This window comes from Talpa occidentalis, unplaced genomic scaffold (genome assembly GCF_014898055.3).
Source record: "Talpa occidentalis isolate TD23 unplaced genomic scaffold, MPIMG_talOcc4v2.1, whole genome shotgun sequence".
In the NCBI taxonomy this organism is placed as follows: domain Eukaryota; kingdom Metazoa; phylum Chordata; class Mammalia; order Eulipotyphla; family Talpidae; genus Talpa; species Talpa occidentalis.
In genome coordinates this window covers 125,201,222-125,227,432 of record NW_026555331.1, presented here as the reverse complement: position 1 = coordinate 125,227,432, position 26,211 = coordinate 125,201,222, and positions in this window count along the sequence as shown.

The window sequence follows — 26,211 nt, the reverse complement described above, 5'->3', positions numbered from 1 at the left end:
TTAAGAGACTTGTCAGCTTCATGAGTGTTGGGTAAATATTCAAATGTGATCTCAGGAAAAGTCCAGACAGTTAAGAGTTCCAAATACACATGCAAATACTTTTGGATAGGTGATGAGTGTTCTTTTAATAAATGTAAAGTCCCCTAAGAAGGAAGAGAACTTTCAAGACACTTAGGTTTCAGGAAGGAGGGTAGGCGGTGACCAGGTGCTCACTGTCCCAGAAAAACCTTCCCAGCCTGAGGGAGAGGGACTCAGGCCCGCTGATAGCCATTGTGGGAACTCAGCTGAGACTGTAGGGAACTTGGAGAATGGTCTGGAGCGGCCCAGCAGTGATCAAGGACCTGAGAGCCCACAAATCTTGCTCACTCCCTGATAATTTCTTCCATGGCCCTGATCATTCTCCAGCACCAGCAGCAGTTCTGTTTGTTCTTATTTTTTAATCTTTGACTCCTCTGTACCTGTGAACATGCTGGAGACAGAAGAGATACAAAAACACTTATTTATGGACTAACTGCATGGTGCTCAGAGCAGTGTTAGAACAAGAGCACTGCCAGGGGGCAGGGAGTATAATTGGGGGTGTGAATGCAAATCTGTGGCTCTGTGCCTCATGGGGAGGGAACAGATAGCCAATAATAGTCATCTGAGAAACAGAAAACCCAAGACTTTTAAAAACTGAAAATAAGGTTATCATGGTATCATAGCAACTACATTAGGTTAAAAGTTTCCTCAACGTAACTGTCTAGGTTGACCGGCAGTATAGTCTCTATCTTAATTGCTCATGCTTTTTTTCATTAACGGTATATAATTTGGCACATACACCATTCTTCCTATCTTATCAGAAACAGAAAAGGTTATTAGTTATCTTTGCCGACGCAGACAGATGTTGAGAAAACAAAATTCAGATTTTAAAAGCCAGCTATATACAATTTTCATCAGCAGGTACAACTATCAAATTTTCCTTCGTATTACAATTTTTTTCTTTACCTGTGACAATAGTATAAAGTATCTGTAGCCACTAACAAACCCACATGTAGCTATGCTATGAATGAAAAGTTATTTTTCTGTTGCAATTTTAAAACATGCCCATTCTGAATCTAACATTTTAAGAAATTCTTTCATTGTCCCCCCTTCCCTAAGGAACCCCTTCCCTAGGGTGAAGGGTTGAGGGTGCCTTAGTGGTGGGCTCGATGTGGTGTGGTGACAGTCAGCTGATGAGCTGTGGGTGTATACCTCTGGATCACAGACAGTGTTGTTACCTCACTAAATATGTGCATGTACACATATATATATAAAAAAAGATACAAATAAATATAAATTATATATAATATATATAAAATAAATTATCCCAACCACCTGAGTTCATATTCTGTTTCTTCATTGGTCATAAATGAATAAATATTACAGGAGAAATACAGGGGTAAAATCTACTAAGGAAACCAATCTACCTCATCATTTTAATTTAGCTATGCCATTTTAAAATATTTGGTTGTGAAGTGTTTGCCTCACCCCAAAACAGAGCCTGGCAGCAAGCCCTCCGTTCAGTTAAGTTAATGGACTCTCATCAGAAAAGAAAGAATTAGGGAATTGGATGGTGCTTCATGGAGCTGTATTCGCGGAAGCTATGTACAAGCATGGGTTAGATTGCTACTTCATTTGAATTACAGAGTAATTAAGTTTCTCCTTTTGGGAATATTTTCACATATGTGTTTAGAAAGTTATTTTAATGGAAAGGCCAAATTGCCATTTGAAGCCTCACACTGGTACTCAGATGTCCATTTACTTGTTACTTCATTTGTGTACATTTGTGTACTGAGTTCCTACTATGTGCCAAATACCATACTTGGGACTAGGATTTCATAGTTAAAGCAAAAACAAAAACTGTGTTTCTATCCCCAGAACCCTGTGGATAGACAAATCAGTAAGTGTGATGGAGAATGCCAGTCAGCGTACTGGAAGCAATCAAGGTCTGAAAGAGAATCCATGGAGGGTGATGTAGCAGCAGAACACATGGGTGGGAGGGTGGGGATGTTAGGGAAACCTTCCATGACAAACTAATATGTTGACTGAGTCTGAAATGCCAAGTTTCCCTGGCTCAGGCAGAGAAAGGGAGGTGAGACCATCCAGTTGCAGAGGACAGCCTGATCAAAGGAGAGATCAAAGGCCAGTGAGAAGAGCAAGTTGCTACTGCTTCTGCAGGTGACAGCTTGTGCAGAATCAGGAAGGTGTTACCGATTGACTCTCCAAGGGAGTCACAGAATTGGAATGATGTCAGGTTAAGTAGCCACCACCTGCTGAGTCAGGGCTTGACCTCTGTCACTGTTGACTCAAGGACCGTGTTGCTTCTGGGACAATCTGTACCCACATGGCATATGCCTCCTAACCCCTGGTTATTCAGGCTATCTCATTTCAAAGCTGTGTTTTCATGTTCTTTGGATAAATACCCAGAAGTTGAGGACATGGATCATAATGTTTTCTTATTATTTTGAGAACTCTCCACGCTGCTTTCCATAGCGGCCGCACTAATTTCCATTCTTATCAACAGTGTACAGGGTTCTCTCTTCTCCACATTCTCACCCACACTTGTTGTTTCTTGCCTTTTCTGTGATAGCCATTATAACAGGTGTGAGGTGATAGCTCAGTCATTTTGACTTGCATTTCCTTAATAAATGATGATCAGCTTTCGATGAAAGTAAACATGATATATACAGTGTACACACATATGTATATAGATCTTAGCTATAAAAAAGATGGAATCCTGTCATTTGTGTCAATGTGGATGGGCCTACAGGGTACTAAATAAAATAATTCAGATAGACAAAGACAATTATCATATATGTTCACTCAAATATGGAACATAAACAAATCAAACGAATAAAAAAAAGCAAACTTTTAGATACAGAAGCTACAGAGAATAGAGTGCCGGTTACCAGGAGAGAACAGGGTCAAAGGGTGGATGAAATGAGCAAATGGGGTCAAGTCTATGGGGATGGATGGAAACTAGATTATTAATGGTGATTATGATATAGTGTATACAGGTGTTGAATTACAGAGATGTATATATGAACTTTATATAATGATAAACTAATGTTACTTTAATAAAATTTTAATTGATAAAAATTAGAACCAATATTTACATCCGCTTTATTCATGCCTATAATCCAGCACTTAGAACCAGGCCCAAATATAGTGTAGCAGGTACTCAATATCCCTGTCTAACCTTGCATTTGACAACTCTTCAATAATTGTGTAGGAAAAAAAAATATTTAAGGATACAATGGTAGAGTAACCATTGAAATTTTCTCTTTGTGAAGCTCATCTGGTCTTACATGATTTTTAAAATCCCTTCAGTTTCACCCACCTCTGATTAAAGTTAAAAACTAAAAGCACCACCAGTAAATGCAGAGTGTCATTACTCATTTATGCACGGTCAATTTTCCTTTAACACTAAGCAGAAATTCAAAATACATTTTAAAAATTAACAGGGTGAACTGACATATGTTTCTTACAGAAGCCAGTACCAAATTCAGAATTTGATCGAGAGTATTAAAACTAAAATGTTATGGTGTCTTCTATCTCATACATATGCATATTCTAAAAAAATATTAAATTTTAAAATGAAGTTGAGAAAGCAAATAAATATTCAATTTCTCTGTTATTTTTAATATCAAACACATTCTGTAGAACATATTCATCATCATTGCTGTTATGGATTGAATTATTTCTTCCCCCTCCCCCTAAATTCCTATGTTGAAACCCTACCTGCCCTTGATGTGATGGTATTAAGAGGTGAGGCCTTTGTGAGGCAATTCAGATTAGAAGTGGTAATGAGGGTAGAACCCTCACAGATGACACTAAATGCCCTTGAAGAGCCACAGGAGAGCATGCTTTCTCCCTCTGCTCTCCCCACATGAGAGCACACAACAATATGTCCCCAGCACACAACTTAGAAGAGGGCTCACACCAGAACTCAACCACACCAGATTTCATCCCTGCAGATACATGAGAAATAAATTTCTAGCTGTAAGCTCCTAGTGTATGATACTTAAAAGTAGTTTGAAATAGAATAAGACACTTATTTTGCTGTGGCCTTAAAGTGCTTGCTTAGTCTGTAATTCAATCCTGGAAAGGCTTACTGAAAGAAAAAGTAAGCAGCTATTAATCCAAATGGATTTGTCAAAAAATATTGAGATGAATCAGTAAATAGAATCACATCAGATAAGAGGAAATTGGAAGATGCTGTCTTTTCCTCTCCTCCTCATGCCCCAGAAGAGATGTGGACTGGTTCTGAGCAGATGCTACCCTCCAATGATCACTGAGTAACACTTTCCTTATCTGCCTCCTCCCTTGAGCAACAGGAAAGCACATGCAACTGGCCATATGGCATATTTGACTTGGCTCCTCAAATGCAGCGTGTCCCAAGCTGAGCGCCCTGTTTCACATTCCTCAAAATCCTGCAAAGCTGGTCCTCCACCATGCTTTTCCGTCCCCTGCTAGTGTCAATGTTCACCTCGTTGTTCAGGTCAAAAATATTCTGAGCCTCCCCACTCCTGTTGTCTCCCACCCATCCATTCTGCTGGAAATGTATGTCTTCATATGTGTCAGGGCTCCCGGTCTCTACTGCTACCACCTAGTCTAATAGCCACACCTGAGTGACTGCCACCTCCCCCTCCATGCCCTGAGCTCAGTTCTCACACTGCCATCTGGGAGGTCCCTTCCATGCAGATTATGAAACTCTCTCCTTTAACCCCTCCAGCAACTTTTCAAGATCCTCATGATAAACTCCACCTTCTCCCCTGACACGTCCTCTATGGTCTGCCACCACCCAACACTCTAGTCTCACCTCTGTCCATCTCTCTCTTTCTCACCTCACTCAAACCCCACTTCCACTGCTCTCTCAAATTCAGGCTGGATGCATCTGTTGGCCTTTGCATGTGTCTTGCCTCAGCCAATATTGCTCATGCTCATGATCTGCTCAGGAACTCCTCGCTCACTTCCTCTAACTCTCTGAAAATGCCATCTTTGACCAACATGACCTTAATACTCATTTTGGCTTGAGATAACTGCCAGTATCCTCCTGACTATAGGTCCCTGACCTCCCTTTTCCTTGAGCATTTACTTGAGAACACTTGCAGTTGTAAATTTTTTCTCAGTCCCATTTAAGATGTAAATCATCTTCCAGGCTCTTCCCAGTTTTACAATGCAGGAAAGTGTTTCTTAAGAACCTGGGAACCATCTATTTAAAGTGCAATCACCAAGGAAGATCCTACCAGTATCCTACCAGTATCTCCCAGGCTTTGTGGGAGGATAGGGGCCTATAAGGGAAAATAAGCAAACCCAGATGGTCAAATCACTTGATCACCTACCTCTAACATCCTCCAGTCCTGTTCACCCAGCTCATCCTAGCATTAGAAAATTCTCCTACTTTTTGTGTCAGCAGAGTTGAGTTCAGTTTATTTCTTCTATATATCTCCAGGACACTCAATAGTCTTGACTCATGTTCCTTGCCTGTGGAATTCTGTCCAGGGCATATAATTATTTCCTTTTCTCAGAGTCTGCTCTGAACCCCAGGTCCAGCCTACTCCTACCAACTGTCCTAAATTCTAAACTAGTCTGCTTATTTTGTTTTTCATAGCTCTATTCATTACTTGACATTATAGAAGGCATTTATTGATTAGTTGATTAGCCTCTCCACTAAAATAGCAAGTCCATGAATCTGCTAGTTGGTTTTTATTTCATCACCATTGTATCCTAAACACCTAAAATTGTTCCTGTACTACTGAGATTTAGAATTTGGATGTGAGAGAAAATGGAGAGGGAAGAGTTATAACTGACTTTCATGTTACTATTAGGTCTCCGTTTACTGAGAAAAGTAATACTTGAGGAAGAATGAGGTCTGGGAAAAGGTGTAAAGCTCACTTGATTTGTTCAGGGCATTTAATCATAACCATAGCCTCTTGTTCCTCATCACAGGTAGGCAAACACTCAAAATTCACTGTGTTCAGTCTCATCCAAACTCCCGATTGTATTTTGTAAGCTACCTCTCAGTTATCTATTAATGAGGTGGAAGAAAGATACAGTTGTGATGCTGAAACTGATGAGATCGATCCTCCTGGGTGCAGAGAAAGTCTCTTGAGCATCTATGGTCACCCTTTGCAAATGAATCTTGCCAGGTGGCCACAGAGTCTCTGCCATGTGAGGCTGGGAAGATTTCCAGATTTCAAGATACAATTCACTATTACACTTCACGCTTGTCTTTTTTCTCCTCCTTTTTTTCTCTGAAGATGTGGATCTCAGTTATGCTATGGGAGGAAAAAAGGAAATAAGCTCCCATGGAGAAAGGACTAAGAGATGTCAGCAACTCTCTTCTCAGACAAGAGGACACAGCGGGGAGCTGTTCTTTCCCCATGCCTATCGCTGGCCAGGCAACTACATTATACTTGATGGATACATTTCTGAACTTTCTATTCATATTTAAAGATTCACAATGGGCAAAGGTTAGAAAACAAAAAGGATACTAGAAATGGAATGTCTCATGAAGAACACAGGCTGGTCCCTGGGGCTGAATGGCAGAAATAGACTTTTCTACCAAGTCAACATCCATGGCTACTGAGGGAGTTCTGATCACCTAAGACTACTGGGGTTTTCACTTCTGAAAGGTTCTTGTTTACGCTAGAGTGATGGTGAACCTCTAAAGGAATGATGTCTGCACACAACAGAAACAGCAAATACCAAAATCCTCATGTGACACAGGCAGGGATTGTTGGGCTGGGAAGTTCCAACTCCAACATAAACAGTAAGCAAGGAACACCCAGCAAAAACTCATTTTGTAGCACCTCACTTTTTTTTTTTTAAGAGGCATGTATTTTTTATTTATTTGTTTGTTTGTTTGTACATGCACTGGGTACAGTCAGAAGCGCGGGAGGATGAGAGAATTCACCAGAGCCAGAGCGGGGAGCAGTGCAGGCAGAAGGACCGAAGTACACTGCTGAGGGGAGCAGCGGGCGGCAGGAGAGGTCTGTGCACCATGTGGGACCCTCCTCTGGTGGCCGGGGAACAGCCGGGGATTGAACCGGCGCCACAGAGGCCGCGGACAGCTTCGAAACCCAGCGTTCAACCGCTGCGCCACCAGGGAGGCCCTGTAGCACCTCACTTTTACAGGAATGTTGCACACTTGTTTCAAGGGTAAATAGATGATTGAGAAAGGAACAGAAATATTAATAAATACAGACTCCCTAGAATGGAGTATATGTTTCTCAGTTTTTTAAATATCCAAATGACTTTTTCTATATATAATTTTAAGTTCTATATATTTAGGGTTTAAAGCATAGTAATTGGAATGTGACTGCTCCTGATGCTACTAAATGAAACAGTTTGCAAATTTTAAGAAAATAGTATCCGTTCACTTACAGTAATGTCACAATTCAAACATCTACTAAAACTACCAAATTTCACTCATTCCATGCCAGCTTACAATAGATTCTTGTGCTAGTTGTCCTCAAATAAAAGACATTCACAAAAGAAAAGTTCTGGATCTAAAGAAATGAACTGCTATGCATTGTACCATTGTAATTTTTTTTTTTTTGTAAACTTGAATTCTCAATCATGAATTAAACCAAAGAATAATTTAAGGTAGTTCAAACTTCACACTGAAGTCATTTTAGAAGTCTAGAAAAGCTAAATATTATTTAGCAAAGACAATGTATAAATATTTTATTTTACTAGTTGTGAAACATTTTTCTCTAAAATGCTGTCACCACCATGTCTAATCAAGGCCTTCTTTGAGGCTCACCATGGTGATTGGTAAGTTACCCTCATATCACTCCAGTGATGACAGAAATATAGATCACCATCATTAAGCCTTGGAATCCCAGGACTTCCTCCTCTCTTTCAAGTTTGCTGATTTTACTCCAAGTTAATTTGTATTTGGCATTCAATATTCTGCTTTATTTTCCAGGTAAGGAATCCTGAGGCAGGCGAGAGAGTAAAGAGGTCTCAAGAAAAAAAGGTGGGAGTAAAGGAAAGATATTAAATCCTAAAAAGGAGCAAGAGAGTTAATTTAAAAACACCCCATGACAATATTTGAAAGTAAGTAATATCTTTTAAGGGGATTAGGTCTACTTAGACAAGATTAAATAAGGAAAAATATGGCTGGTGGCCAAAGATACACCCAGAGAAATTCAGACCCATGAAGTCTGAGTGCAAGCAGTTTTGCATTGAAAAAAGTAGAGATGGTTCTGAAGCTGTGTGAAGATGAATCATCTGGCCAATTTGGAAGTGAAACAGAAACATGCACAGTAAGAATCTGACCGAGGAGTTAGGCAGCATTGATCCATTGTAAATGAGTCTGTGTATTAGCAAGCTATTCTCTATACTGTTTGGACACCAGAGTAATGCACATTGCACTTTACAGTGGGATATTTTGCCTTTGTATTGATATTAATTTGTACTTAATCTCCTATCACTACCATGCAGGTTATATTATGTAGCCCTGTCATTTCTCAGTTAAAAGAATAATGTGAGGTTAAATACAATAATCTCAGATAAGTGTAGAAGAGATGCAAGATGTTATTAAACCACCTAAGTAAATGAGAATGAGTAACATTTACTTTGAAGATTATGGGGACTACATATTGAAATTATATTTAAACTTTGAGTACTGACAGAAGATAAGCATTGGGAGTAAAAGACATGGAGAGATAAACAACTTGGTAAGTGATCACAAAAGATAATTCAACTCGTAAAGTTTAAGGCCTCTCAAAAGACACTAACTCTCATGGATATTTCTCTGCCATGCAATGTTTCAGGAAGCATTACTATTTCTATCAGTATTCATTGGTCTTATGGATTACAAGAAAAAACTAACTCTATTCTTATGGACTACTTTAAACATAAACTATATGCAAGGTATTTCTTAATGTGTCCTTTTGATATTATCTTTATTTTTTGATGGCTAAATTGTACTTTTGATTTATCTATGAAAAAGTGATTTTTATTATATTAAGACTAATGCTTTGATATAAAAATACAATATTTAGCTACACTCACACCCTGAATATTTCCAATTATAATATATGCTGACCATCAGTTACTGTTTTACTAACAGTCTACTGAGTTTTCATCTTTTTCATGACTGTGGAAAATTGAAGATTTCTTCAAAGAGAGAACATGTTTGCTCTTTTACTAAAATTCAATCTGGCTCTGTTCCTGGAAATCTCATGTCTTGCATAGAATTTGAATCTGGTTGCTCATGAAATTCTGTGACTGATATGAAGCTAACCAGTGTCAACCACTAGAACTAATCCATCACATACAGTTGTCATAGCACAAAGAATGTCAATTATCTCTCACAAAGTAACTGAGATGGCAAAATCGATCCAAGAAGGTGCAGCAAATTATCTTCTAAATATAGCATGAAAAGCTAGAGTCTGTGGCATTCTCAAAAGTAGCTTCCCTAAAGAAAAGTCAAATGACAGTCTGTTAGACAACGCACCAGATAGTGAGATTTGAGGACCTGAGTAAAAGCCTTCAAAATGGGAAAATTCCAATATATTTTAAATGGAAGAATCCAAGTATAATATAGAGGTGAAGGAAAGCAATAGCTCTCAGTTTTGAACTAATCTCTTTTTCTTATTGGTCCACTAAACTCGGATTTTCCTTAGTTTTCCAATTGAACACAGAGAAAGTAATTGTAGCCACCTTCCAAGATATTCCTTTATTCCTGTTTTATATAAACAATCCAATTTCTCTCATGTGGAATTTATAGGAATGGATGATTTATGAAAATCCAAAATACAGTTTTAAGTGAGGCTTCAGGTCAATGCTCTAGGTTAGTATATAAGAGAACAGGGATATTGTTATTTACATAAGCATGAAAGGTTAGATATGGACATTTTAGAATCTGGATAATTAATGTGAGTAAAGCAAGGTCTGTAACATCAAATTGATAATTTTTACTGAGTACTTACATCGAGCACTGGATAAGGCAATTAACAAGCTAGAAATGGTGACTGGCCTCATGGAGCTTACACTGTAGTTGAATCAAGTATGATTCTTTAGAATAACAATATACCCCTATTATGGAACTTCTCCCTCTTTGTGGGGGTTATTACCTGCCTTCTTTATTTTGTTGATATGCCTACATATATATTAATGGTAAAAGGATCTATCCTGAGGAGGTATTATACACCTAAGCGTAATGCAATTATTTTGCAATGCCACATAGGAAAAAAAAAAAAAAACGAAATAGGGAACTGAATGAAAATTTGAAAACTTCCATTGAACAAAGAGATCTAAGAGATTTTATTAAAATTAAAGTAGAAAAGTACTCTTGTGTTTAAGTCTACTTGGTTTTAATGCTCTTCACAGGAGTTCTGACAATTAAAAGTGAGAAACTAAGAGATATACTATGGACTACTGAAATGTATAAATTAGATATTCAATGAATCTATACAGTAGATGACATAGAAAATGCATTCCAAAATATATTTTATTAGTTTGACAGGTGTAATTTAGCTTTACTTAGTTAAGATAACTCTACAGTATTATGTTACTGATCTTGTAGAATGTTTTTAAAAATTGGTTAATTCTTCCCTTAGAAATGGATGTCACTGCTGAACGATTTCATGGGAACACCTGGGTTTTCAGATTAAAAAAATAAGAATGACTTCATCTTCACCAATTATCTACTTTATTTCTTAATATGTAATTAATGACCACAAGACATTGAACAATTTCATTTTTCTAGGCAATGTGGTTTTCAGTGTAGACAAAAAACTAGATAATTAGTAACTGCTTATTTCATAAGAATGAGCTACAAGTCAATCAAAAATTCCAGACATTGCTAAATTATACGTGAATAAAGGGATAGTAGCAGAAGGAGAAGGAGTCCTTGAACTTCATTGTCTAATCCATTGTTAAGTGACAGAGCAACTAAATGACACCCCAAGGGGGCAATAGACCCAGATGTATTAATCTTTCAGGCTTAGATTAATGTTCTTAAAAACTATGTTTAACAAATAAACAGGATCTTCTGGTTTCCCTGTGATCACTTAAGAAATTGACATGCAACCTCTCGACTCTGCTGTTAAGCCCTTGTTATAGAATCCAAAAAGATGCCTCCATGAAATCCGCTCACCCACCCAGGTTACACTATTCCATTGAGAAGCAAAGAGTTACAGAATGTACATGTTTGACCTTGGTGTTTTGAACACTGCCAAGAGCAATAGTCTCTTAAATTTTCTCCTCCTAATTAGTACAAGCTGTCTCTTGCTTTTTATCTCTTTACATTTAAGTGGAAATATGAGTCAAAAAAAGACAAATTGTTCTTTGCTCCTTTCCTAGCTGCCATGAAGACAAATGATGCTCCTATAGGTTATGGGAACACTTCAGTAGCTAAGAGCCCTTTATTACTTTTTACTAGTGCCATGTGTAATAAAGGAATGAAGAATTAGCAGTATAGCACATCACTTAGATAATGAGCACCTACTGAATTTGAAGTATTACAGGTACCTTAGTCAACCATTCTATTGTTCATTCCTTTATTCCTATATATTTGGAGTAGAACTGAAGAGAAGAATATGAATATATACACATATATATGTGTGTCAAGGGGGCTGTGTATGTGTGAGTATATATGTCTGAGAATGTGAAGACTCTGCCATGCCATTTGCAGGAGTAGATACCTAAAGATAATGTTAAAGATGACAAAAGGTAGTCTATCTTCAGGAAGCTTATGTATACTTATAATACATAACTTGTATATATATACATATATGTACTGTAAAATGAAGTATATATATATTAATATAATTTATATAAACATGGCATAAAAAAGATTTTCAAATACAGTGGCATGGGAGCTCTGCATACCAATATGGACCATGAAGTGGTGGTACTAGATCTGGGCCTTCAAGGATGGAAGGAAAATTCTTATCTATGAAACAAGGGAATCTCAGGTAGAAATCTGCCCTAGCCTTCCCATCCCTTGATTCTCCATGGAAAAGTTGGGAAAACATGCAACCATCTATTTTATAGACTAGAAACAAAATACTATACTGGAGTGTGTGTATGTATGTGTATATATATATATATATACATATATGCATGCACATATAGACAATGATGGGCTCTATATCTGGGGATGATATGGAAAGATGCAACAGAAGTGGTGGTAAAGGAGTCATTTGCTGTCTATAGTGATGTTTTCTTCTTCTGATAGAAAGCCTGTGGCAAAAGATAAGTAATTTTTTTTTTTATCTGAGTGGTAGGACAATGGATGATTATTATATACAGCATTTAGATTTACTTATAATACCAATTTTTCTAATTATTTTTCTTTCAAAAAAGGAGAGTTATGTAGTTATGTAGAAAGAATGGAGAAAGTCTACAGGACAGATTGAGAAATTAGGCTATTAAGGTATATTACTCAGAAAGTATCACTGTGGGCTTTTATTATCAGAGTAAAAAATCCTGATTCTCTTCAATAAGCAGTAGTCTTATGAAGCTTTTGAAAAATATGATACAATAGACATTTTTTTAGGATACTAAGACTAAAAATGAATTCTGAAAAATATTCAATTTTTAAAATCTACAGGTACTCATAACATGTTGATTTAACTCAGTGCTTCTGTCTGGGCTAGAGAATCAAGAAAGGGAAAGGTAATAGGAGTGTATTCAAATTGTTCAGTGAGATGTTAATAAGAGATCAAATTATCAATAAGCCACAGCAGGAAACAATAAACGAGGGAGACACAATTAATTGGATGAGGCAAAGAGATAGGGAGGAGCCAAAGATAACTCTTAGACATATGGTAATGATGAGAGAAATAAGGAAATCATAACTTTTTTTAAAGATGAGAGATATTACAGCTGCTTTATCTTCTGACAGAAATGAACAAGATAGCAGAGGAGCATGTGGGTGCTGCAGGAGAGAAGGGCTTGCAGAAGCTGTGCTTATGGTAAACAGAAAGGGGAGAACCCAGAGTCACTGTCAAGGATCCAGCTTTAGATAAGGTCACTAAAATCTTCTCCATTACCACTAAATATGGAAATGAGTAGATTTGGTGGTAGAAGTTTATAACTGCACTCTTCTTTTTTAATTTTTTTAAATTAATTAATTTATTTATGCAAGTACTGGGTACAGTCAGAAGCATGGGAGGGTGAGAGAATTCACCAGAGCCAGAGCGGGGAACAGAACAGGCAGACTGACAAAATACACTCCTGAGGGGAGCAGTGGGCGAGACAGGAGAGGTCTGCTGTGCCATGTGGGATCCTCGCTGGTGGCCGGGGATCCAACTGGCGCTGCAGAGGCTGTGGGCAGCCTCACAGCCCAGCGCTCAACCTCTGCGCCACCAGGGGAGGCCCTGCACTCTTCTGGTGGTTTCTATGTTCTTCTATATTCTCAATGAAATAGAAAGCAAGTCTATTAAAGAGAAGAGGGTGGCTAGATGGATGATTGACATTGGAGAAGTAGGAGTGTGAAATAGTCATCTAGAGGAGTATGACAAAATTTATGAAGGACACAAAAAGGGTTGCTAGACAGGTTGTTAGGATTCAATTTGAAGATAATATTCATATAAGATCATAGGGTATTGGAATATAGTTTTCTCCAGACACATGCAGACAGAGCAGGCTGAAATTTGAACACGACCAGGGTTAGGTTTTAAAGGCATATAACAAGATGCAATGAAAGACACCAAGGACCTGAAGGTATAAGCAAGAAGTAAACATTAATATTGTCTATAGCATCTAAGTTTGGAGGAAGGAATATGAGAATTTGAAGGAGTCCAGAAAACATATAAGGTGAAAATTTTGTATGAACAAGGAACTGAAGATCTTAGATTGGTCAATCAATTATTTGGGGAAGGGAATAGAAGGAATGTGTTAGAATGATATGATGATACATGGATTGGGGAGTGAGGTAACTAAAACTGAGATTATGGATGGAGATTATTACCAGTCATGATAAAGTCCAGAGTACCTTTATAACAGCAAGTAGCTGATATAAGGTGGGGCACAAGATTGCAGACCAAACAAACAAACAAACAAACAAACAAAAGAATAAAGAACTAAATAGTCAGAATATTAGCAGGAATGTAACCAAAGCAGTAATGAAGTGATAAAACATTGAATAAATGAAGAAAATTAGTCTGTGGTTGGTGTAGGTACCTGCCATGTCATGAGACACACTAGTAGAGAAACAGCATCAAATTTAAAAGAAAGCAGGGATTTGGAAAGAGGACAGAAGAAACAAGGGTCTGAATGTGATAACACAACAAAAATTGGGAAAGACAATTTTCCTAAGTCAGGGCCCTGTCATTTGAGGGATGGGGGAGAGAAAGCCACCACAACTTGAGGATACTCTTTCACTGTCCTGAAGGCAGAACCAGGCTTTGGTTGCAAGAGGTGAAGGGGATAATCTGAGAGGAGTTAAACACACACAAAGGAGATTTTTCTGATGACTGTGTATTCTGGAGGCTAAAGCAGAAGGGCCTGAAGTGCATGCACTGTGGGAGGTTTGGGCTAATTCTAGGGTATTCCCAGCTGCTTGAGGAGGAGCACCCACTGGAGGGGATGACCTGGGTTTCTGCAGAACCTTGTGTGCATAGCACGATGGGGTTCATCGTGCCATTTTCTGAGGGGAGGATGGAAGCCTCTGGTGTTGTGTGGAAAGGAAACCTTCTGGATGGGAGTACACTTAACTCAGTGAGCCACTTTCTTGGTGGCATGGAAATATACTGACGTCAATAAGCAGCATCAGGAGCACTTGTGGACCTTTTGAATGTTCCCTCCAACTCCCTCAGAATGATGGTCTAGAAGATGCCCGATCTTCCAGGAACTTGTGGGCTTCTCTCAGCACTATCTAGAATTCCCTTCCCCGTGAGAGCTTTGGCATCTGGTGATAGATAACCCAACATCTTGTAACATTGATTTGATTTGAGCAGCTGTTATTTTTTTTATAAATGTATTTCCCCCAGTTTTCCACCCTCAGCCACTGTGCAAAGACGCCCTGGGAGTTAAGTGTATACAATGAACTCATCAAACTCAGACAAAGGGAAAAAGGAAGGGCATGCCCTGGAGAGAAGTTTGCGGATCTATAAACAGAAACAGAAAAGAGAGATCAGGCTCGAGGCAATATTCTAGTGTCCAAAATAAGATGAATGGACCATAGAACTAACACAAGTCAGAAGAAAGAAAAATAAACAATGGCAGGACAGTGACTATAACTACATGCCTCAGTGGCTAGCAGTGGAGAAAGCAGAGATTGTGGATCTAGGAATTTCTAATTTTTTTTTTTTTATCTCTCTGGTCTCTGGTTTAGATAGTTTAAACAGGGTAGCTTTTTTTTTTTTTTCTTTTTCTTTTTTACTGGCATATGTAGATAGGAGCTGTAATTGAGTGATGGTCACTAATAACTGATTTTGAACTTTGAATCCTTTTGCAAAGCAAAACCACATATTGACTACCAAGCCAAAGCTTAGTCAGATATAGCCTTTCAAAACAACTGAATACATGAACACCAAGGCCTGTTTCTCTTTTTCCTACAAAGCCTTCATTAGATAAGCCTGACGTACTTTACAAACCAAACTTTCAACCAGAGATCAAATAGTTACATTAAGATTCTGGAACAGGAAGATGATCACTCCCTAGCCTAGAGAGCTCTGCTCTTTCCTAAATTAACTCCTGCAAGTTCAGGCGCAGCAAATAGTCCAGGCTCTTCTGAAGTCATCGGTACCTCTCCCACCTAGGACCTGAGATGTCCCGTTTACTCAGTAATTTCAGAAAAGCTCCTACTGCAACATCACTGATCTCAGTGCTGATATCACAATATTAACATTTGTATTTCTTGACTTTCAAGTTTATATTTTCAATTTCAACATCCCAATGTCATAAGTGCACATTTACACATACATTTGTACTTTCATGTACATTTACATATATATGTAAAAATATGTCACACTACATGAATAACCACTTTCTTCAGGCTCGTGGTATACATTGCTCTAGAACAAGTATTTTCAGCTCCCTGGTGTTGTAAATATCCTGAATAGCTATTATTCTGAAAATATGTTATTGTACCATCATCAATAGCAATAAGGGGAAAACAGATATGGTCATTGGACTTAGGGCCTACCCTGAATCCCAAATTATCTCATGTGGCAGTAAAGGCCCTATTTCTGATAAGGTCACATTTACATGTGTTGGGTATTAGTGTAACAGGGTGGTCCCCAGGAAAAGGGAAGGCTCCAGGTTTCCTGCCCCACCCAAGGGAGGGTGGAGCTGAGCAGAGAGAAGAAGCTGCAGAGGAGACTGAGGAAGGAAGGAAGCAGGATGGAGAGCCAGAAGGAGCCCTGGAGGAGGCACATGGAGATGAGAGACACGTGAAGAAACTACACTTGCCTTTTGGTTGTGGACTAGTTAACACAGATGTGGGTGAGAGAACCGTGGGGAGGTGACAATGACAGTTTTTGTCTTGATTTTGATTTTGCTCTTTTCCTTCCAGACTTGTCTGGTTATTTCTTATCCTTTTCTGTGGGTCCCCACTGGAAGGTGGTTTACACTTGGGGCAGGCTTTGGGGCCTTGTTCTGAGCCAATCCTATTTGGGTGGACTTTTACCCACGAGGGGACAGGTAACTTTGGGTGCTTGATTTAGAAACTAGATTCTTTGCCTTTCCTGTATTGTTTCCTAATTGTTCCTTCCCATTAAAGTCTCATATGTTTTGTGTTGATGCGGCGGATGGCAGAACCTATTTAGAGCAGGCAGGTTTGCAGGGTCTGGGCTCCCTGCCCTGTAACATTAGGACTATGACATACTTTTTTTTTTTTTTTTTTTTTCAGACGGGGGAAACAATAGTAAGCACACTACAGATAGTAAGCACATTACGGATGGAAACTTATGATTTCACCCTCACTGTCCATAAATATCACGGGATTTTTAGTTTATCCTCTGAAGAATATGACACAGATTATCCTATTACCTAATACAATGCTGCCGTCCATTTGGTATGCATACATATGGCATGTGGAATGAAATGGGGGAGACTGCAGTTGAATTTATGCTTTTAAGTGAGAAATTGTGCAGATAACAGGGGCTACTTCTAGCTCTGAAGAGAATAAAATTCAATTTAATTTCAATTGTCATCAATTATTACCCATGTCTGACATATCTATTTTCTTTCTTGTTTCTAATTTAGCAAACTCAAGCAAAAAACAATCAGTATTATTGAAGAGAAGGAGAAATGTAAACAAGATGTTACAGATTACTATTGAAAATGACACATTTCTTAGAATCAGATCATTTTGCTTTATAATAGTTTACAGTAAAACTAATATTACTAGTATTAAGAGACAAATGAAATTTGAAAGCTGATTGAGTGTGTTTTGAAGACACAACAGTATCCTGATTTAGAAGAGGAAGAGGTGACGGACTTGCATCTGGTCAATGAAAAATAATTACAATTGGTTAAAAAAATATCACCATAACTAGTGCTGTCATTTTAAAGGACCACACATCTTACTGATTTCTTAAATTAATTCTAACAATCATTCTAATCACACAATAACACCAATCACAATCCTAGCAAACTGATGTTGACAAACCCTCAGTCTCCCACAGAGATGCATAAACACACATGAGGTAAGAGATATCATACGACTAAAGGTATTTTTACTGAGAATAGTCACTCTATTAATTACAATACATGGACTGTGCTTGGGTTGGAGACTGACACTGTGGTCTGTGCAGGGTAAGTGTCATGAAGCCAACCTTGATGCTCAGATACGCAGGTGAGCACTGACATAGCAGAGGCATCTGCATGTGAGCAGAGGACACGACGGTTTGCAGTTCCACAGGGGGCAGAGACAGGGACTCTCAAAAAGGGAAGAAAGCCTGAGATACTGTCTGGACTCCTTTTGGGGGCTCATAGGCCTTTCACAATCGGGGAAGTGCATATTCCCTTGAGAGAACTTGGCCACAGGATGGGCAGGGAGCTGATAACAATACTGCTGGAGTTACTGTCGGCTAAACTCAGAAGTAACTGTCCTTCCTCCACTCAGACACTTGGGTATCTTCTGGCTTATTGGCTTACTCAATATAAGAAAATAAGCATTGGGCCTCCCCTGGTGGCGCAGCGGTTGAGCGCTGGGTTGTGAGGCTGCCCACATCCTCTGCAGTGCCAGTTCGATTCCCCGGCCACTGGTGAGGGTCCCACAAAAAAAAAAAAAAAAAAAAAAAAAAAAGAGCATTTCCTCCCTAAAAGTCACCTCTGTGACTGACATGGAGCAGAGGGTGCCCAGACCTGCTTGCGGCTAGAGGAAGTTTCCTTGGAAAAACATGCTCCTCCCCAGTGTGGGTTTGGAAGGCCTCTGAGCAGCCTAATTACTCTACAGATTGTAACCCCCCTGATGTATGCCCATAGCCTGATACCATCCTCCCACCTCCAACTCCCAGTTCACTGTCCTCAGGCCTGAACTTCGGGTGAAAGATTCTTCCACACAAAACCCGCTGAGATCACAACCAGGTTGCAGCTAAAGGCTCAGCTGCCTTTGGAGAGAGCACCATGGTGGAATCTGCCTTTACTTGGTGGTGACTGCAGATTCCTCTGTGGCTCAAGCACATGCAGCATCCAGTGAGGCTTATGCCCTTGTCACTCAACTGCAGTAACCTCCTTGTTCTCTGAATCCATGGCCCCCAAGCTGAGGACTAGGTTCCTGTGTCATAACCCTATGCCAACTTCAGAGCCCCAGTCATTCTGACTGCTGATGAGATGTCAAGCAGTACAACAACATAAAGCATAGCATCTGAGGTCAACACCCTAGGCTGATACCCGCAGTCTTCAATTTTAATGCAAGACCATTATAGCAGGACTGAGAAGGAAAGCTGTCGAGTTTAATCCACAGAAAGAGAGAGGACTAAGTAGAAAGACAAGGAAAAGGGATTCACTTCCAATCAATGGAATAAGGCAAAACTCTGGGAAAGAAATTCCAATGCAGGAAACACCTCAAATATGTGGGGGAAAAACATGCTACAGAATAACTACTATATTAACAACAAAATCAAACAAGTTGTTAAAAAAATCTGAAAACAAACAAATATGAATATGTGAGCTACCAGCACCTATGGCACAGAACAAAAGCAATACTAAAAGGGAAGTATAAAGCAATCCAGGCTCACATCAGAAAAAAGGAAAGATCTCAATATATCCTTTCTCATGAAGGCACTAGGGAAAAAACAAAGGAGACAAAACCAGTAAAAGAAAGAAATAGTAGGAATTGAGCAGAAATAAATGAAGTAGAAATAAAAGAAGGACAAAAAGTCAGTGAAACCAGAGTTGTTTCTTTGAAAAGGTAAAACAAACTTCTATGCAGACTTGAAAATGAGAACTGTAATAAATATAATCAGAAATGAAATGCAAGTTACAAAAACTTCTCAGAAATACTTAGAATCATATGACCACCACAAACATCTATATACCAGTAAATTAAGTAATACAAAAGAAATGAACAAATTCTTAGAATTGTGTTGTCTCCCAAAACTAAACTAAAAAGAAATAAAAAACCTGAACAGACCAATTACAAGAAAATTGAAACAGTAATCAAAGTCTCCCCCAAAACACATTTTATTGAAGAGTAAATGCTTCCAAACACACTGCTAACATTTTGCTGAGGATTTTTCCATCTAAGTTCATCAGGGATATTGGTCTGTAGTTTTCTTTGTGATGTCCTCCTCAGCTTCTGGAATCAGGGTAATGACCTCATAGAACGTGTTTGGAAGCAGTCTCTCTTCTTCAATTTTTTTTGCAACCGTTTGAGAAGAATAGGTCTTTGTCTTTAAAGTTTTGGTAGAATTCACTAGTGAATCTATCCAGTCCTGGGATTCTTGTTGATTGTAGTCTCTTATGATTCTCCGTATTTCTGAGATGCCTGTTGTAACTTCCATTTCATTTCTGATTCTATTTATTTGAGGTTTTTGTCCTTATTCTACAAAATAGAATGTAGAATGTATGTTTTGCTTATCTTTTCACCAGTCTCACTGATCTTTTGTACTTTTTGAGTTCTACTTTATTTCTGCTCTAACTTTCATTTCCTTCTTTTACTTTTTTTGTTGTTGTTTCTGTTCTTTTTTCTAATCCCTTAATGGGTACATGTAGATTTTTGAATAGTCTAGCCTCTATGGAAAACAGTCTGAACTTTCTTAAAACATTCAAAATAGATCTACCATAAGATCTAGTATCTAGGTATCTAGAAGAATTCAAAAACACAAATTAGAAAGTATACATACAGTCCTATTTGATTACAATAGCCAAGCTCTGGAAACAACCTTAGTGCTCAACAGCAGACAAGGGGATTAAGAAAATGTGATATAGAGACACAATGGAAAACTACCCACTAGAGAGAAATCTGAACTCTAGCCAGTTGGGACAACTAAAATGGACCTGGAGGCAATCATGCTAATTAAAATAAGTTAGGAGAGAGACAATAAGCAAGATTTCACTCACACGTGGAATAGAAACCAAGGAAAGGGATAGCCCAAAACTAAACAAACCCTTGAAATCTGACTGCAAAACTCAGGCTACTGCACAGGGAGAGTGTGGGAGGATTTGCACAGATCTATTGGGGTGTTTTTCCTGGGGTGGGAGAATTTTTTTGTTTAGAGTTTTTCGTTTGCTTGTTTTCTTTGCTATAAATGATGGTCTCTAAACTCTCCCCAAGAGGCACTTGATTGAAAGAAAGTACAAGTGAACCACAGCAACTAAGAATGTATTTGGATCCACTTCACCAATATTTACCTGACCCTCCTTCTCTCTACCCACCCTGCTGTGTGTGAAAGAAGTGAAAGAACTAGCTTCCTGCCACCCTAGTTCCCTGACATCTGTTTTTATCATTGTGGCCCACTATGCTGTTTCATAAGTATCTTGTGTATGTGTGACTCCCACTAGATTCTGAATGTCCAAATAGCAGCGCATCCTAAGCAGCTTCCAGTCACAAGCAGAAGATCGCAGAGCTAGAGGTCAAGTGGCCTCAGGACAAGCCACACATACAGCATGAATTCTGGGGTGACATCAATTCCCCAATCAATTCTCTTTGGTCTTTTTCTTTTTTTAACCAACTACAATTTCTTATACTTGTTCTCACACTTAGTCTCATTTTCCCCCTCTTATTCACCAGGCTATCATGACAAACTCATTAGTACAGGCTCCTGAAAGCAGACGTGTTCACAAGCGAGGACATCCATCCCAGAAAGCAGACGCGTTCTGGCGGGCATGACTGCTCATATCAGAAATAGGATGGGGCTCTCCACATGAGAGCGACAGTCCCTGTGTCTTGGAGAGGAAGGAAGCAGAGAGAGAGCAGCTGTGGAGTCTCAAGCACCTTAGAGGAGCTGTTCTCTTTCCCTCGAGAGGAAGACAACATAACGAAGTTCATCTTGCTCATGACCACAACACAGAAAGAGACAGCCTGCCTGGGGACAGGAAACTGCAGCTGGCACTGTTCTAGAGTGCTTGAGCACATCCTTAATCTCCAGCATGCCATGGGACTGTGCTCTAACTATAGGAACAGGGATTGTCCAAGAAATTTAAAAATAATAGTTGCTAATGAAGAATGTAAGTAATGTGTGACCCTCACCATCTCACCACTGTGGGCATATTCTATTTTTGTTTTTTAAGATTGATTTATTCATGCATACAAGAACCAGGGTACAGGCCAGATGTGCAGGAGGGTGAGAGGATTCACCAGAGACAGAGCAGGGAACAGAACAGGCAGACTGACCGAAACACACTGCTGAGGGGAGCAGTAGGGGAGACAGGAGAGGTCTGCGTTGCCATGTGGGTATCTCCCTGGCTGGCGGGGCTAGAACCTGCGCTGCAGAGGCTGCGGACAGCTTCACAGTGCTGTGCTTAACCCCTTGCACCACCAGGGAAGCCCTGTGGGCATATTCTTTACAATTAGTATAGTGGTGTACAGGGAGTGGGATTTCAATGTTCATAAAACATACAGAAAGATGAAGCCAAAACAGGAGGAAGAAGCTAGGGCCAGGACACACCTATCTTTTTAATCAAACCTGTCCAAGTATGGACACTGCCCCAAACATATTAGATAATTTGTTGTGAATGGTTAAGTACTTGTTGATGTGGAGGATGTTTTGGATAAGATTAACATTTAAATCTGTGAATGTTGAGGAAATCAGTTGAAGGGCTAATCAAAACAAAAAAGACTCTCTTCCCTAAGCTAGGAGTTCTTCAGCAGCCTGCCCTCTGACTTCACAAGCCCTGGATGCCTCTTTGTCTCCAACCTGTCAGTTCACACTGCAGAACTTGAACTTGCCAGCTTCCTCCATAATCAGGTGAGACAATTCCTTTGCTTTGTTTCTCCAGAGAACCCCAATACAGTGGCCCACGTACTGATATCACACATAATTTGCTTTCAATTCAGAGTTTAGAAAACTGCTTGTACCACATGCACATATATATATTTACAGTCTCCCCTAAGTAATTCTTTCCACTATCACTACTGTTTAGACTATATGGTTGAGCACAAATGCTTCAGCCAAATGGGTCTCAATTAGAATTCCACTGTGCTGCGCCCCAGAGCTTGCAGCTCTTCAGACCTCTCCAGCAGTGCTGTCTAAAAGATGCTTCTTCCCTCTGTTGAGCTCCTGTCACAACAACCACTCCTACATCCCCTCTCTTCTCTTCTCCAATGTTTACAATTTATCTTTAGAAATGACAAGATAAGTGTGTACACATTTTTATCCTGGAAGAAAACATCCAGATACTGAGATTTTTGTCTGGAGTTCTACATTTTCAGTGGATCACTGTACTAGACTTTGATGCCAACTCAGTCTCGCGGCCACAGGTGCTGCAACTCTCTGGCTCAGAACCCCTTTCCCACGTAACTCTCCAGGTTGTAGTAGACCCGTGGGAGGCACTTGCTTTGGAAGGAAGAAAAAAAGGAGAAATCAATGCTTGTTGGCAGCAGCTCCAGAACAATTCCGGTGGGCCCCGCTTTAGTTTGCTAGGACTGCCATAACAAATTACCACAGGGTAGGGGCCTTAAATAATGAATTACAGTGTATTATGGGAAGTCAGAAGATGAAGGTACTGGTAGGTTTGGTTTCTTCAGAGGTTTCTATCCTTGGCTTGCAGATGATAACTTTCTCACTGAGATCACATGGTTGTCTGGCTATGTTTGCATGTGTCTAGTGTCTTGATTTCTTATAGAATACCAGTCGTATTGAATGGCCTACCTAATAGCTCCATTTTCAAAGCAATGACCTCTTTACAGCCCCTACATGCAAATGCTATCACATTCTGAAATAGAAGTTAGGCCTTCAATATGTGGACTTGGTGGTGGTGGAGGAGAATGCAGTCACATGCACAGTGCCCCAGGCAAATCATTTTCTTGTGATTTGTAGCAGTTCCCAGAGAGATAGACTTCTGAGAACTATTCCTTTTTGATGCATCATCCTCCCCCAACTTATCCCTCAACTCCCCCAACGCCTGAGGTTCGAGCAGCTTCCAGGCACTCTCTAGTCATTCTTTTTTGCCTGTGGTTTCCCTGATTTCTGCTTTTCAAGTACCATGAAAAAAAACAAAAAAAAAACAACAAACCTTCCGAAAACTAAGAGGAGTTTCTAGCACATTTAACATATGACCTCAGAGAAAGAAAAAAAAAGAGGCTATAAAAATGTAAATCATGTGAGTGATGCTGCATTTCCCTTGGATTGAACATAAGACTGAGGACTGATCCTCTTGTCCCTCTACTTAGTCTCAGTTCTTACATGATTTTCATAGTGATATATATCTCCATGCTGAATTAAATCTAATTCTGTAGGACATACCACTTTTTCTACAAGAAAATCCCTAAATCAAAATCCAGTACACTTTACTGCTCAACTGCAGAAACAGCCATCTATTCACACGGCAGATAGAAATGACAATGTTGGACTCACTCAAAGTTGAAGTGTGTTATTAATACTCTTGCAAATAATAAACTCCTGAAATTTTTCATGGGCAATTTTTATTCTATGCAATTTTTGTCTCATGCTTTGACTTAGAGTCTGACCCTGGCACAGATGCAATTCTACTGAATATCGAGCACACTGTACCTATGCTCAGGAAGCTGTCGTGCATGTGAAGGGGGTGGTAGAATTTCTGATATACCATATGTACTTGGCAGCTGTGAGCAGTGCCATAGCAGAGAGCACAGATTCAGGTGCCAGATCCCCTGAGTGAAATCCCACCTCAGCTGCCTAGCAATAGGAAACTGGGCCAAATATTCAATTTAACTGTTATCTTTGGCAGTTCTGATCACTGACCACTTCTGACTACTATCTTACTGGATTATTCTTGGAATTAAATATTACATATTTGAATAACATATAAAGCACTTGAAATAGTGCCCGGCATATCACGTAAGATAAATGTTGTATGATTATTATTGCTCGTTATATTTTCCTCTACTCACTTTAATAATCACATATTGAAATAAAACACATATGCAGAAAAGACATGAATCATGAATACATAGCCCAATGAATCCAAGCTAAGTTCATTCAAACTTTATCTAAGATCATGAACTATGTTTTCATTTGCATACCTCTTTCTCTCTGAAGGTAGCCACAATTCCAACAATTATCTTGATTTGGAAACAGAGATCACTTTTGAGGTTTTGGCAGTTCACACAAGTGGAATTATAATACCTTCCATTCACTTCATAATGTATGTGTTAAATCATTCAGATTATTGCCCCGAAGTATAGTCCAGGTATTTTTGTTGTTCTATGTATTTTAGTGTATATCACAATTTTCTTACCTATTTTATGGTTATTAGGTGGAGTATTTCTAGTTTTTATTTTTATTATTATTAGTGATTCTAGAGCACTCGTGCACACTTCTCTTAGAGTACATGTCTGTGTGTTTCTGTTGGGCATAACCTAAGCATGAAGTTATTGGGTTATAAGGTTACAACCTAAGTAGACACTCTCAAAAAGTCTTTACAAAATACTTGAAAAAATTTTCCTCCTAACAGCACTGTATGTGAATTTAAAATTTTTGCCTTTTTGGTGGCTATTCTTTTCCCTTTAACTACCACTTTATCACTTTCAAGCAATTCAGCAAACTCTTCTTCATCATGTCCATGGCTTGGCACTAAAATGGGCTCCAACGATGAGGCCAGATGGGGACACTTTAAACCAGCTGTGACATATTTTGTCATTGGGAGATTTTCTTTAAAGTACTGACATGCTAACAGTAAATCACACAGTAGCTAGGGGAAACTTAAAAAGTAATAACTCAACTTTACTTATTATGATGTAAATTATTTAGATTTTATTCACTGACAATCCACAATGTTCTACTTCATTGTTAATATAAGATTTTTGCCCCTTTATACATATTCTTGGGGATTGCTTGAGCTTTCTTTTATTAAAGATTCCTATCCTTTAATTTTCTACTTCATACCCAACAGGCTACTTTACTTCTCACATAAATAAGTGTGCTGAATATATTTTGCTTGCAATTTTTACTTTAATTATTGTTATATAGCAAAAGTACTTTTTCACTATTGTATGTTTAAAAGGAAATTTTCATTATTGCATAGGGGTTGCATCTACTTATAACACAGTGACATCCCATTTATTTGAGGTATAAGTGTCAGGCACTGTGCTGGGCACTTACACTATCTTGATTAACTCTTGCAGCAATCATATGATGTAGACACTGCAGCATTCAGAGGCTCATTTTTTTTTTCTTTTTGTTTCCTTTTCTAATACGTCTTAAGGTAGAAACTAGCACTGCTTTGAATTTTCCAGGAGAAAAAAAAAAAAAGATACTGAGAGAATTATTAAGCAATATAGATTTTGGTGAAAATGTCATCCAAGAGAATGATGTGGGTTTGGCTCCTTCACATGGAATCTTCTTTGACTTGTCTTCTCTCCTAATCTGACTGCTCTCATAAAGCCCTCAGTTCTACCCCCCTCTCCCTGTCAATAATCTTATTTGAAAAGTTGTTTTTTTTTTTCCTTTTTCTTACTAGAAACCTAAGCCCCACTGTTAAACTCGCTTCTACTCCACAGTAATCCAATCAAAATCCAATCAAAATCTCAACAGTTATTAAGAAAATAAAAATTGTCCATTTTCTTACTATGTGGTCTAATTTAACCATGATAACACTAAGGTTTAGGGACATAAAAATTCTTGCTTTAGGGCCTAC